Source organism: Octopus bimaculoides, chromosome 10 (assembly GCF_001194135.2).
Source record: "Octopus bimaculoides isolate UCB-OBI-ISO-001 chromosome 10, ASM119413v2, whole genome shotgun sequence".
NCBI classification, from domain to species: domain Eukaryota; kingdom Metazoa; phylum Mollusca; class Cephalopoda; order Octopoda; family Octopodidae; genus Octopus; species Octopus bimaculoides.
The window spans coordinates 81,629,380-81,637,678 of NC_068990.1; the positions used below are offsets into that span (position 1 = coordinate 81,629,380).

Genomic DNA, 8,299 nt, shown 5'->3' on the forward strand with positions numbered 1-8,299 from the left:
ACACACACACACACACACATACATATATATATATATATATATCAAGGATAAAAAGAACCCCTTCAGTCATGGATGACTATGGGATTGCACCTAGAAAGATCCCCTCCAAGACACACATTTGTTTGTGGAAGACCAGCATATCAGTCTCCCCTCTCCATGCCACTGATGTTGTCTAAGGGAAAGGCCAATACAGCCTGGCACCAGTGATATCATAACTCACTTTGATAACTGAGTGAATTGGAGCAGTCTAGGAATCAAACTCACAACCTCATGTTTATAAGCCTGATACTCTAGCCACTGAGCTATGCACCTTCATATATAAATATGTGTGTGTGTGTGTATACATACACATGCACACACACACAGAGTTCAAAATAAACACAAACCTAAAAAGTTGTTTGGCGGCAATATCTTTCACTAAGTGACATGCAGTATATATCTTCTCCTCTGACACTAGTCCTTACTCTTGTGGGGGATCAGCCTTGAGCAGAGGAAGGTCTGAACCTGTGATTTGGTACCAAGATTGTCCTAGCCAAAACCTCCACAATGAGAGCCTGTTCTCAAAAGCTCTCCTTGTGAAGGGGCATAACTCAAAAAAAAAAAAAAAATTAAAGTGTCTTATAGCAAACGTGCAGATGAAGATCTATGAGTTGAAAGCTTTAACTTTTGGAAGAAAGTAAGCTGAGAAGATACAGCTCAAACAATCCGTTGCAGTTTCATTTCATTCCCTTATCCTTTATGTCCCATTTCAGATGTGCTACAAAGGATTTCTTCAAGGCCACAATTTGTGGGCCACTTACTGGCAAGAAAAAAAGAAACCTTCACACACACACATACACACTTATGTCCACATCACTCTCTTTCAAAGCACTGATGTGTTGGCTTCTTTGTTCTCCTAAGTGTGCAGCCAAATGTTTGCTTACAGCCTTAAAATTGTCTTTCCAGCTCACCCCTACTACCAATCACACCACTAAACAAATACCATCAACTACAAATCTTGAACCACCCACCACGCAAAAAAAAATATATATATCAAGCTAACTTGTTGACCCAAACATTTGTTCATGACGCTAATATCTTTCTTTCCATCATCTTTAGCTTTATAACTGTCTATATAAACAAGTGCCAATGCGAATGACCTTCAAACATGTATTTGGTGTTAACAGATCAGAGGGGAGATAAATCTTCCTTATCTCATCTCTCTGGACTAAAAAATTAAAAGCATCGTTTTTGCTGGAATGCTTTTGTTATGGAAGATAGTTTGTAGTGTAATTATTGATTTATGATGTTGTTATTGTTGGTTTTTTGATCAAAGACATTCCAGCCATGACCATTCTGTCTTATAAGCGTAGTGCATTTAGGACTACTTAATGCATTAGGTTCCTCCTTTCAAAATATAATAGGATGTGATTTGATGAAAATCTTATTACTGTTTGTAGTCAGTTGAGCGACCACATAAATAACTAAAGCAGTTTCTTTGTTTTTAATATTACTCTGCCAGTTTATAAATACGGAAGCATGTAATCATAGCTTCATTAGATGTAATGATTATGTGGAAAGTTGTGATTATCTAGTTGGCATCCTTACAGATACAGTTTTTAAACTCAAATTACTCTACAACAAGTCTACATATATTTTTACAAATAAAGGTGTATATATTCTCAATACATAACTGACTTAAGAGAAAAGACTGTTATAATTGTGTGTTAGTAAACTGGTTTATTTCCTTATTCCTAATGGTTTTATACAACTGGGTCAATATAATTAAATAAAATCCTCGAAGGCAGTGTTCCTGTTTTGAAACCAGTAAAAGAATGAAAGAATATACATAGCTTGTAGAATTTCTGTTTCTTATACTTCTTGTATAATTGTAATGATTCAGTGGGTATGAATTTCATCATATTTCTTAATATATCAGTATTTTGTATGTTTGTATCTACACTCAATAATATTATTGCTTTGCATTTAACTTAAAACTTCTGAAAATGAAATAAAATTTATAAAGAGTCTAAAGAAAGTAACAGTTGACTGCATCAACAAAATTTATGTGTTAATGTCTATAAATGTAGTTAGGGGTCATGTGCTATGAGAAGAAATGGGAATGCTGATTTTTAAGGGAAACTCTTTGTCAGAGAAATAATTATATTTGTTTTAAAGGATGTTATCATCTCCAATGAAAAGCATTACTGGAAATATTTGAATTCTCATTTCCCTAGAGCAAACAAACTTTTCTAACCTTATGGCCTGCCAAATCATTAGAAAAATAATTAAAAGAAAATAGAAACAAGTCAGTGATGAAGGGCCAAACTAACTCAAAACAAATGAACAACAGTGTTTACAAAAAGCTGAGACTGAATAAGGATGAAAATCGAATTTAATTCTTTCACTTCTTGGTACAAGGTAGATACCATATCAGTGGTTCCCAACCTGGGGTCTGCAGACATCTAGTGGTCTGCAAAGGTAGTACTGGGAGGTGGGGGGGGTTTGGGGTCCATGAACTAAATTGAAAATTTTGTACATATATATATATATATATATATATATGTATATATAAAGATAAGCTGGGTCCATGGGAAAACTCATTTAAATAAAAGAGTTGAGAACCATTGGGAAAAGGTCAGGAACCACTGTAGTATATGATGAAAAAGTATACATATTTTTCACTTATGCTGTTTAGATTTTCAATAAGAGACAGTATTATATATTAGATAGCTGAAAAACAGATTTAATTATTTAATAGAAGTGAGAAAAGAAGAACAAGTAACTGATAAGATAGTAACCAAACCAGGTAACAAATATAAGGTACTACCTGCCAAGAGTTGTTTCTATTTTCCTATCTCAAATTAATGCTGGTAATTCTAATATTACTTTATTTGTTTGCAAATCAAATATTGGGTATTAATCAATGTAAAGGCGTTCTTTTTGTTATTTGTTAAAATGAGTTATTTCAAATTTCAATAAATTCAATTTAATCTATATGAAATTATTTTTCTCTCTTAGAATTTCAAACAATTCTTTTTTTTACCCAAAAGAATGTCATTAGTTATAGGTTTCAGTCAGTACCCATATATTTAGTATCGAATGTATACCACTTTCTTTATTAAAATTGACAATCTTCTTTAATCTGTTCGGTTTTAATTTTCTATTTAAATATTTTTTTAAATTTTGATATAATACTTTTTTTGAAGTAAAATTCGAAATTAATTATAAGGGAAATAACTCTAACATTAAGCTGATTATTTCCCTTGAACTATATCTCTATATTCAAATCATATTTTCTATATTTAAAAATGTATTGTATTCTATCTGTCCTCCATTTAAGACGTATCTGGTATTTCATAACATTACGCTTTTAACTCTATGATTAATAAGATTTATATATAGAAGGGTTTTTAAATCGAGACGTTATTTCAGTTAAAACAAATCTTCAATTATCATGTAAATCTTAAAATTATGCTTCATTTACTTAAGGATCTTTTTTCAATTTATTTGATTTTTTTTCAAATTAATTCTTCACTTTATTGTAATGTATAGATACTATATAACACATCCAAATAATATATCAAATCTTTGCTATTACATTAGATCACTGAACTGTATTTGTTACTTCACTAAACATTACCTTAGCCATTGAAATGAAAGCAAATAAAATTATCATGTTGTCACTATCTTATTATCATTGTCAGTTCTTCCATGTTACTGAAAACTAGGTTTTGGGATTGCATGTATGATATTCTTGGTAAATGAAGTCTGTTAATTCTTTCTTTTGTTTTCTTATCAGTGAAAGACGTAGGCATCAGTGAGAAGAATGGTGATAAACTGATGTATGTTTAGCAAAACTACTTTGTGACGTTATTCTATTCAAGCTGTCAAGACATACCCTTGTTCTTCTCACTACTGCAAATGCACTAAGCCAGTGATTACCTGTTGGAAATCTATGACCCACAATACAATTATTCACTATCACACATGATTTTTTAAAAAATAGCATTCTTAATCTTTTTATAATTTGTTTTATTGTAATTATTTTTGTTAAACCTGATATAAATATGATTCTTACCATGTGTTGGTATTTGTACACATAAATTCTATATTTTTGTAATTATCTGACTTTTATATTTGGTACACTGGTTTTGCAAGTAACTTTGTATGAAGTCCTGTACTGAAACTGAATTAAGTTATTTAAACTATTACCACAAAACAATAATCATTATGATAATGCAAGTGAATGATATATCAGTAATGTTTGTCATAAACGGCTTATATCTCTCATCCAGATTCTGTCTTTTATTGAGTACAAGTAAAGCTTCAACACTAAAATATTTTATGTCTCCAAAATCCACTCTATTTTAAATTGCAGTATAATAAATTAAATATTCCATAGTGCTGTTCTTTCTTATCTATTCTTTCATCTAGAACATGGATTTTATTTCATATTTAAAGTACATCCAATGACTTTGATCTGGTACCATGCTTTCACCAGTTGCTTTAAGTGCTTGTGTAATCATGAGTGGACATAGATGTTCTCTTTCCCACTCCTCTCACTCTTGATCCAGTAAAACATCCAGAATGTAGCAGCAAGAAGGAGAGAGGGCTGCAGCAGCATCCGAATGGTACTCATTACAGATGAGTTGAGTAGAACAAAAATGAAGTGCCTTCCTTAAGGACACAATGCACCACCTGATCCGAGAATTAAAACCCAAAACATGATCATGAGCTGAACACCTTAACCACTAGACTGCGCACCTTCATTAGTTACTTACACAATTTTACACAAAGTAAATAAAATTATAAAGAAAGACACTAGCTTAAAAAATCATTCGTTTCAAAATTCACCAATATGTGTTGAAATCATTCTAGATTTTGTTGTTGATGTTGTTGTTCCGGGCAAACCACCCTGTCTCTTTAAGGCAGGGGTTTTCAAACTTTTTGACTTGCGGACTCCTTTATATTTCAGGCTTATGAAATTTATACATAAATATTTGCTTAAAATAACATATATTTTTACATTTATTTATTTAACAGTATTTAACAAATAGGTTTATTGTCAATTAAAAGATTTCGATTAAAAAACATATATAAAATCAAATTGCACATAAAAAGTATTTGCTGTCCACGGACCCCCTGTCTTGTCCTCGGACCACAGTTTGAAAACCCCTGCTTTAAGGAATACCTAGGATTACATTATTATACGTGTTCTGGAGTTGTTTTAAGATGGCTGAGTGTTAGTTGAGGAGAGTTTAGTTGTCATTTCCAGCAGGTTGACCAACCATGTAGCAGCTCCTTCAGTGGTTTTATCATTCTAGTTTTTTTATTTTAAAGTGGAAAATCAACATAATTTTTATAATTTTGAAATATATGTTACTGCATAATTAAAAGATGAGTTGCTCAATTACATCTTTGGATAGCTTTATTTGTTGTTGTTATTGTTATTAATATTTATTTCCAAGTCAGTTCTAATTCAACAAATTTACGATTAAAACTATACAACCCATCATCATTTTCCTTTCCTAGACATAGTGTATCTAAGTCTAAATTATATGCTGTCTCTGCAATTTTTGGAGGTAGATTTAGCTTCTGTAACTAACAGTCTCCTTTATTAATGTTTGTAATCGCAGCTTTAATTTGCTATCATTGGTAAAAAAGCCCCCAAAAACTCACTCTAAACTCTCTTTTAAATTAGGCATTACAAGTTAATATTCTCAATGTCATGTTACATATTTAAATAACCTTAACATTAATCAGCTAAGTTTGATGTCCTTTTTAATATCTTGTTCCATATTTTGCATTTTTCAGCTTTACCATTTATACTTAAATTCTGCTACTTCCAATCTTTGTGATTTAGTATGTGATCAACAAGTTAGTAGATTTTAAACGTTCATTTTTACTCTAAAATGCTTATAGCCATCTAATAACAAGCAAATATAAATCATAGTAACAAACATAGATGAATATATATATATATATATATATATATATATATATATATATATATATATATATATATATATATATATATTAATCTTTAATAATCGTAGTCTTTGTCATCGGCATGGTGGTTGTATTTATTCTCTCCAATAATATGATCTCCAACCATGTCACTACACATAAATTCTTATTTAAAAATGTGTAGCCTCTATGTGGTCATTCAACTTTCTACGAAAATCAAAGAATTTTCCTCATGTCACCTTTCTGTTTTAAAAATATGATATATTGGATATTGTAGTCTGGGATATTTGTGTCAGAAACAAGACGGGATGGTCATGGCTGGAGTGTTTTTAATCATACATCTCTTTTATCAGAGCTAATTTCAGGACTAAGCAACTACAAATATATTTCTTTTACATTACACAAAATGAAAATGTCAATTTTTCCTTTTAAAATAAATTTCTTAAATAATGTGCCACTCTGTAATGATGACAGTTTTAAATATATATTCTAGGAATGCTGGTAGGGGAGAATCAATTCTTGTGTAGTAACAACATGTTTGTCATAAATTATATATCCTAATGTATTGTTTTTTGGAGGTCATCTTTCCATTTTTGCAACACGTAATAATAATTCCTTTTTACTTATTTTTTTTCTTATAACCCTTAATTGTATTTCTGCATTTTGTTGGTTTCTCCACTAGTGTAAACAACTTCACATTAACATAATTTTTACCATTATCTAAAGAGTTGTTTCCCATATGCTATGTGCCACCAGTAGATAGCGTTAGTCTAGTTTAATTCCATCGTTTTTGATTGAGTAGTTGATATTTTACCTCCAATGCACAATGCAATGCACACACACACACACACACGTGTGTGTGTGTGTGCATATACATGTACAAACGTTGGCATACATATTTATACATATCTACACACACACACAGACACACACACACAAACACACACATATTGATGTCTCTTAGTTTATCATATTTCTTCTCTCTGAGTGTGAAAGAAAACTATTGTAGTATTATTTGCCTGAATCTCATTTATTGCCAAACACAATTAATTCCTGTATTGAATATTGAAATAAACAACAAATGGGGGTGGCTGGTTGCAAACAGGGTGGCTGCAGTAGAAATTAACATTGATTTTCAATATGGATATATAAATAAGCTTTCTAAACTTTTGCTAGATAAAGTATATATATATATATGTGTGTGTGTGTGTATATGTATGTATGTATATATGGGTGTGTGCATGTCTGTGTGTGTGTGTGCATGTGCACACATGCATGTGAATGTGTGTGGTTGCCTTTTTGTGTGCTTATTTGTATGATATAATCCAGGATAAATTCAATTTGTAGTTAATGATATTTGCTTAATAAATTTCCACAAAGGATTTTTTTCTATATTTCCCTTGTATATTTCGACTGTTCTGTATAGATTTGATATTTAAAAAAAAAAATGCTTAATAATATGAATATTTATTAAATTTGCTGTATTTCAAAGAAAGCTAGGGAAATAGGAAAATTCTGATTTTTAACTGTTCAAGATATAGGATTCTATATAATTATCAATACTTCCATACCTTTAAGAATCATGAGATATGTGTTGGTAGAAAAAAAAAAATCACATTGAAAATAAACAGAATGGTTTCTGTGATCCTTGACAACCAAGCGTTAGAATATCCCAAGCAGCTTGTTCAGCCATCTTTACCAAGGTCACATATATAGCTTAAATCTTAGTGTTTTTGCAATTGAAAAACTGCATATTCTTGCATGGAAATGTTTTAAGATATTCTTTCAGTGGTTATGATTTCATTGAATATAAATGTCAGTCAAACAAGAAATGAAACTATTGAACTAAAATATAAAATTCAACTCCTTTAATAAACTGATTAAATATTTAACATCTCTTAGTGAGACTTTATTAATATCAAATATACTTTATTTGATGATGCTCCAGCTTGGCATCAACCATTATGACTAGAACAAACTAAAGGATATATACTTCGATATTAATTCTATATTCAGTAATCTCCATTATAAACATGGCATTAAAGCAGTGATTTAAATTAGGTATTTTATTTTCTAGTAACCTCATTTGAATTAAATAATTAATATCTTAATTATCAAATAATTCAATATGTTTATTAATCTATATATATTTGGTTGCTAATTTGTAATTACTAATTAAAAACTGAAGCCCACACTATAAATGATCATAAACATATACGTACATTTATATATATATAGATGCACGTATATATAAAAAAATTATATATGTGTGTGTGTGTGTATATACACACACACATATTGTGTATATATATCTGTGTGTGTGTATATATATATATATATATATATATAT

At 30.3% G+C, this 8,299-nt stretch overlaps 1 protein-coding gene and 1 long non-coding RNA gene across 8 annotated transcripts in view; one reads left to right on the plus strand and one right to left on the minus strand.

The window, feature by feature from the left end:
* LOC128248926 (uncharacterized) overlaps positions 1-8,128 on the minus strand; it is a 22,900-nt gene extending 14,772 nt beyond the window's left edge. Inside the window, exon 1 of the long non-coding RNA XR_008265083.1 lies at positions 7,521-8,128. This is a non-coding gene — a long non-coding RNA (uncharacterized LOC128248926). The remainder of the gene's footprint in view (positions 1-7,520) is intronic.
* Positions 1-8,299, plus strand: part of LOC106871599 (tyrosine-protein phosphatase Lar) — a 586,729-nt gene that overhangs the window by 184,538 nt on the left and 393,892 nt on the right. The gene's annotated exons all lie outside the window — the stretch shown is intronic.